Genomic DNA, 7,546 nt, shown 5'->3' with positions numbered 1-7,546 from the left:
GGGTAGGCAAGAGCAATACAAGGGAGTGGTAGGGGGAGGGGGGGGGGCAGGACTCGGCGACTCTGCTGCTGAAACATCGGATGGCAAGCAACCTCTTACAGGTCCCCGCGAAATATTCGAAACAGCTGACTGTCACGTTAGGATGAAGAGCGCGACATTTCAGCCAGACGCTATCGGCTCCCTCCGCGTCCCTCTGCAGGCAGAAGACGTTTGTGGCACCCTTAGGCGCAGAGGTCCTCGTTATCACCACACAGTTGCGAGCGGGGCGACGTCGGGCAACGGCGCGGAGGGATGGCGCGCGTCGGCTGGGGGCCGTTATATTTTAGGGGAAATCAGTTTGATGGTATCGGCCGGCGGGCGTCGATACCGACAGAACGAGCCTTTTTAGGGGCAGTAGCGAGCGGGCGCTACCTGGAATTACGACATCAATAAAGATTCAGCGTCGGCAGCCCGGCGTTGCTGCGGCCCCTGGGGTGTCGGCAGCTCTCTGTCACACCCCTAAGTAAACGACATCTGCCGAGTATCTTAGAAGATAAACCTAAAATATGCAGCTTTGCGTTTATCCATTAGATATGACAGGAGAAAGCCTGCGACTGACAAACACCGGGTTTGTTTATAAAACAAACTTTGCTCCTGCCAATCACGTTTATTTCTTGCACGACACGTTTCGGGAAATGAGTCTCATTTTCAAGTGCGTCTTTTCGTGTGTTATGGAATTTATGTCTTTTGTTTCCGATGCGTGAGGTGCTGAATTATTCTGTTGCCTTTAGGTTTTTTGTAGCCCAATGACGCACAAACTCACACATATTAAACATCACTCACACAATTTACAGTATACAGCACACATAGAAAACAGTTAACGTGCAATAAAAAACAGTCAAAATGACATTTCAAATACTTTTATTGTATTTTGCTGTTCTCAACGTATACTGTGCACTTTAAGTTGTGAGAGTGACGTTTAATATGTATGAATTTCTATATTAGTTACTTACAAGAAAAACTTAAGAACAAATAATAATGCAACACCTCACAGTTCGAAAACATTGCGCATAAATGTCGTAATCCACGAAAAAACTAAATTGGATAATGAGAATCACGACCCGAAACGTGTCAAGCTGGAAAAAAAAAGAAAAGTTATTTTTATAAACAAGCCTATTAAAATAAGCAAAGCTACTTTCATTTCTCGATTTGGGAAAAGGGATAGTCTGGAAGGTAGCGGGGATAAAATACAGCGAGTGAAAAGTTATTGCCGGCCTTAGTGGCTCAGCGGTTCTAGGCGCTTCAGTCTGGAACCGCGCGTCCGCTACGGTTGCAGGTTCGAATCCTGTCTCGGCCATGGATGTGTGTGATGTCCTTAGGTTAGTTAGGTTTAAGTAGTTCTATGTTCTGGGGGACTGATGACCTCAGATGTTAAGTCCCATAGTGCTCAGAGCCATTTGTATCATTTTTGAAAATTTATTTGCGATTTGTACAAAATATCTTTTCACAGTCAGAGGGCATAAAAGGGACGCAGTAGCTGAGAAGTAAGTGTGCTGTAATGTGGCCTAATCCCCATATTATCTAACTGTGCAAACCGAGAAGAAAAACAAATAAATATTTGGAAAGGGAATTTAACTTCTGGAAGAGGTAATAAAAACTTTGAGGTTTGCCGACTATATTGTGATTCTGTCACGAGTCTGTTGGAGATCAGGAAGATCATTTGAACGGAACAGTGTCTTGAAAAGAGCTTGTAGGATGAACACCAATAAGATTAAACCAAGGATGTTCAAAACGTTCCTGCTAAGGTCATCAGTCCCTAAGCTTACACACTACTTAACCTAAATTATCCTAAGGACAAACACACACACACACCCATGCTCGAGGGAGGACTCGAACCTCCGCCGGGACCAGGCGCACAGTCCATGACTGCAACGCCTTAGACCGCTCGGCTAATCCCACGCGGCGAAACCAGGGATAATGGAATCTAGTAAAATAGACGACGGCAGAAGAATTAGGGATGTAAAATGAAGATAGGTAATAGCAATAAAAGCATTCCAGAAAGAAGTGAGTAGCCGGCCAGTGTGGCCGAGCGGTTCTAGGCGCTACAGTCTGGAACCGCGCGACCATTACGGTCGCAGGTTCGAATCCTGCCTCGGGCATGGATGTGTGTGATGGCCTTAGGTTAGTTAGGTATAAGTAGTTCTAAGTTCTAGCGGACTGACGACCTCAGCAGTTAAGTCCCATAGTGCTCAGAGCCATTTGAACCATTTGAAAGAAGTGAGTAATGTAATATCTAATGTAAATTTAAATGTCCTTCCTGAATATATTTGTCTTTGATTGTAGGCTTGTAAGAAAGTGACACATGGACGAAAAGGAGTTTAGACAAGAACAGGCAAGAAGCTTCTGACATGTGGTGCTTCAGAATAATGCTTAAGATTATATGGGTAGATCGGATAACTAATTAAGAAGCAATGAATCCAATTGGAGGCGTAATGGAAAACTTTACATTTTAAATACATATGTATATGTAGGACAATATTTAACATGGTTCACTGACTAACGTAATGAAAAAGCACCAGAAAGCATGATCGGATACCATTGTAACTTCATACACGTACACACCATCTGTGGTTAAGTAAGTGATTATAGAGTTGGAGTCAACTCTGAAAACTAGAACAGCCACTAGATGCCACTGACGATGCTCGTGCTGCAGTGTTGTTACCAGCCCTGGTAGGATATACAGGCGGCGTGAACAGTGTCAGGTGTTGAGTGGAGACTGCGAAGGCCACAAAGTTGCCGTGTACTCGTCTGAGACAGCGTTATCAGCATCCGAAAGAGTTTGTAAGGAGACCGGCCGGTGTGGCCGAGCGGTTCTAGGCGCTTAAGTCTGGAACCGCGCGACCGCTGCGGTCGCAGGTTCGAATCCTGCCTCGGGCATGGATGTGTGTGATGTCCTTAGGTTAGTTAGGTTTAAGTAGTTCTTAAGTTCTAGGGGACTGATGAACTTAGAAGTTAAGTCCCATAGTGCTCAGAGCCAGCCAGTTTGAAAGGTGTCTTGGAGTAGTCAAGATTCTGGTCTATAACGTCTGACGACCACATGGGAGATTCGCGATACTGTGCACCAAACACATTGTAACCTCTTCACATCTGTGCCTGCCATCCGAGAACACGAAATGGACTCCCTGAAACATCCTGCACTATTGGTCAGCTGGACTAGAGAATTATCATCCCAAGCGTAGACTGCCGTGCTGCGTGCTGTGACTGGGAATCACTGACAGCTGATGAAAGTCGTCGCATTGTGTTCAGCGATGAACCACGGTTGTGCTCTATCCGGCACCATCGTCGGAGAGTATGGCGGTGACCTAGCGAGTAGTCCCATTCATCCAAAGTTTTGGACGGGCACAACGATGTTACACCCGGCTGAGGATACGATTTCGAGTCGAGGCTGGCAGTAATTCAGAGAGGTCTGACAGCGCCACACTACATCGAACATCCTAGGTCCTCATGGTTTACCTCTCATCTCAACAGTACTGTAGCGCCATTCTTCAACAGGACAATGCTCGTCCACACATGGCGCGTGTCTATACGAACTGTCTGCGTGATCCTTAGGTACTCTCGTGTCCAGCAAGATCCCTAGCTCTGTCCAGAATCGAATATGTTTGGAACCAGCTCAGAGGTCAGTTCCATCCCAGAGCCTGTATCCAGGATATGACGGACCACGTAAAACAGTTTTGGGGCAGCTTTCACAAGAGAGGATAGAAAGGCCTTATGGCACCCTACCCAACCAAATCCAGGCCTGAGGGATTGCAACGTTGTAGTGATAAGTGGATCAAGTTCTTTGTAATCACTAAAATAACATCTCATGCACTTTCGAACTGTGAGGTTTCGTTACCCCCCTTTCTTCCAGATACTTCAGTTCCATTTTCTTTGTCGTCACCAGTCTCCTGACTGGTTAGATGAGCCAACCTTCTCATCTCAGAGTAGCACTTGGAACCTACGTCCTCAGTTATTTGCTGGATGTATTCAGTCTCTGTCTTTCTCTACAGTTTTTACCCTCTGCAGCTCCGTCTAGAACCATTGAAGTTATCCCCTGATGTCTTAACACATGTCCTAACATCTTGCCCCTTCTTCTTGTCAGTGTTTCCCATATATTCCTTTCATAGCCGATTCTACAGAGAACCTCCTCATACCTCACCTTATCAGTCCACCTAATTTTCAATATTCTTTTGCAGCACCACATCTCAAATGCTTCATCTCTCTTCTGTTTCTAAGCGGACTTCTCTTGGGCAGGAATGCTCTTTTTTCCTGTGCTAATCTGCTTTTTGTGTTCTCCTCGCTCCTTCAACGATGGATTATTTTGCTGCCTAGGTAGCAGAATTCCTTAATTTCACCTCTTTCAGTCAGCAGCGGCTCGTAACTAGTTGCCTCGCAAACAGGAGACGCTTTTGCGTCTCTGCAGTGGAAAGATAGTGCTTCAGGAAAGCCCTTCGCTTACTGGAACGGTTTTGCTTCTAACGTATAATTTCACCTCGTCAATTGATACACTCTGGCGATCTAACTGCGACAGATGCTTTGGAATAGTTGATGTCTCTGTGGAGTAGTATAGGAGGCTGTAAGATAAAGCATTAAGGTTACAATATGAACTGGTCTGAAATCCCAGCAAATAAATGAATAAAGGTCTCGTTCAGTAAATCTGCAAAAAAAGTGGCGTTCAGTTCTGGCAACTATAATCCCGTTCCTGGAGGGCTACTACGTGCAAATACCGAAACAGCCACACGCGACTCCTTTCGCCAAAAACCTCCCAAACCAGGAGCTAACGCGCAGGAGCTCTTTCGACTGCAAAGTCGACGTTAATTAGTGAACATTCTGCAGCGGCGGTCATCATTATCCGTCGGCCTGAGGTACGCGGGTTTACCGCAGCGTCGAAACCGTCCGCCCGAGCACGAACAATCGTATCCAGAGAGAGGGATCGTGGATCAGTTGGCTGGTCGCGAAGAGGTGGGTATTACCGGAGCGACGCGTGTAATCGCGGTGCATGCCGGGACGAATTAAGCCAGCCTCGCGGAAATGTGCGCGGTTCGCGGCCCGCCAACAAATTGGGATCGCAGGCGTCGCTTTTGCGCCGCGGGCAATGGGAAGTTAGCGCACCAGCGAAGCCCTTCGATTGTCCCGCCGGCCGCACTGCTCCTCCTGCGCACGCCCTTGCTGCACCGTAGTCAACCGAACGGAAGTGTACGAACACGCACTTTGTCACCGCTGCAAAGATGCGTCGAACGGCTGCGGGCGTTACAGAGGTACGCACCCGTGAGAGACGCACTGTTCCCTACAGAGCTACAAATGCGGTGTGGAATGAATTGTGCCGACTAACTTTCAGAGATAGTACAGGAAAGGAGAATATGACTTGGCCGGTGAGATCATTAGAACAGACTTCTGGCCCTATTCGCAAAGATGAGCAGGAAATATCGGTGGTGGCTTTATTTTAAACATTCGCCCGGGAGCCATCTTTACGACTCGCGAAACTACGCGACTATTCAGTTGCTATGACTGCCTATATACGAGATGTGTGAGAAAAGTAACGAGACTAATTTTTTATCTGACAACGCTGTTATTTTTTTATGGAGAATATTGTTCGTTCCAAAGTACACTACTTGCCATTAAAATTGCTACACCAAGAAGAAATGCAGATGATAAACGGGTATTCATTGGACAAATATATTATACTAGAACTGACAAGTGATTACATTTTCACGCAATTTGGGTGCATAGATCCTGAGAAATCAGTACCCAGAACAACCATCTCAGGCCGTAATAACGGCCTTGATACGCCTGGACATTTAGTCAAACAGAGTTCGGATGGCGTGTACAGGTACAGCTGCCCATGCAGCTTCAACACGATACCACAGTTCATCAAGAGCAGTGACTGGCGTATTGTGACGAGCCAGTTGCTCGGCCACCATTGACCAGACGTTTTCAGTTGGTAAGATCTGGAGAATGTGCTGGCCAGGGCAGCGGTAGAACATTTTCTGTATCCAGGAAGGCCCGTACAGGACCTGCAACATGTCGGCGTGCATTATCCTGCTGAAATGTAGGGTTTCGCAGGGATCGAATGAGGGGTAGAGCCACGGGTCGTAACACATCTGAAATGTAACGTCCACTGTTCGAAGTGCCGTCAATGCGAACAAGAGGTGAGCGACACGTGTAACCAATGGTACCCCACTCCATCACGCCGGGTGGTACGACAGTATGGCGATGAGGAATACACACTTCCAATGTGCGTTAACCGCGATGTCGCCAAACACGGATGCGACCATCATGATGCTGTAAACAGAACCTGGATTCATCCGAAAAAATGACGTTTTGCCATTCTTGCACCCAGGTTCGTCGTTGAGTCACCATCGCAGGCGCTCCTGTTTGTGATGCAGCGTCAAGGGTAACCGCAGCCATGGTCTCCGAGCTGATAGTCCATGCTGCTGCAAACGTCGTCGAACTGTTCGTGCAGATGGTTCTTGTCTTGAAAACGTCCCCATGTGTTGACTCAGGGATCGAGACGTGGCTGCACGGTCCGTTACAGCCATGCGGATAAGATGCCTGGCATCTGGACTGCTAGTGATACGAGGACGTTGGGATCCAGCACGGCGTTCCGTATTACCCTCCTGAACCCATCGATTCCATATTCTGCTAACAGTCATTGGATCTCGACCAACGCGAGCAGCAATGTCGCGATACCATAAACCGCAATCGCGACAGGCTACAATCCGACCTTTATCAAAGACGGAAACGTGATGGTACGCATTTCTCCTCCTTACACGAGGCATCACAACAACGTTTTACCAGGCAACGGCGGTCAACTGCTGTTTATGTATGAGAAATCGGTTGGAAACTTTCCTCATGTCAGCACGTTGTAGATGCCGCCACTTGCGCCAACCCTGTGTGAATGCTCTGAAAAGCTAATCATTTGCATATCACAGCATCTTCTTCCTGTCGGTTAAATATCGCGTCTGTAGCACGTCATCTTCGTGGTTTAGCAATTTTAATGGACAGTAGTGTACTTCCGTACATGACTGACATCCACAGATTTCTTCTTAACTCATCGATCCCTCCGATCGTCAATTGGCGAGTGTGAACAGTCCGCAAGGGATGACCGAATGGATCGCTGTGTTGAACTCTACGAATACCAGTTACTGAATTATGTTCCCTAATTTAACTGGACCAGTCTAGGCGCCTGAAGATGGTTTAACGAAGCACTGAAACTGGTTGCACAAGTAAAATAACAATTGGAAATTTAGAGGGCTGAATGTGTTTTGATTCGACATTTTATACTGAACAGCCGAGGTACCGCAGCCATCTGTACAAAGATGGATTTATGGAGCCTCGAATCACCCTGAGCCTTTCGAGAACGTCTTTGTATAAAACACTTGGTTGACAGTTTTTCCTGGAGGAAATAATTCTTTACGCACGATACCCCTACAGTCAAAAGAGCAAATCAGTGTTGTTTTGATTTGCTGATTCGAGCTGTTTACTGTCGGGCAGATGTCTCAAGTGTGCCACTCCTCACTTCGCTGCTTTG

Source organism: Schistocerca piceifrons, chromosome 6 (assembly GCF_021461385.2).
Source record: "Schistocerca piceifrons isolate TAMUIC-IGC-003096 chromosome 6, iqSchPice1.1, whole genome shotgun sequence".
Classification (NCBI taxonomy): Eukaryota; Metazoa; Arthropoda; class Insecta; order Orthoptera; family Acrididae; genus Schistocerca; species Schistocerca piceifrons.
Note: the sequence above shows the minus strand (reverse complement) of the source record.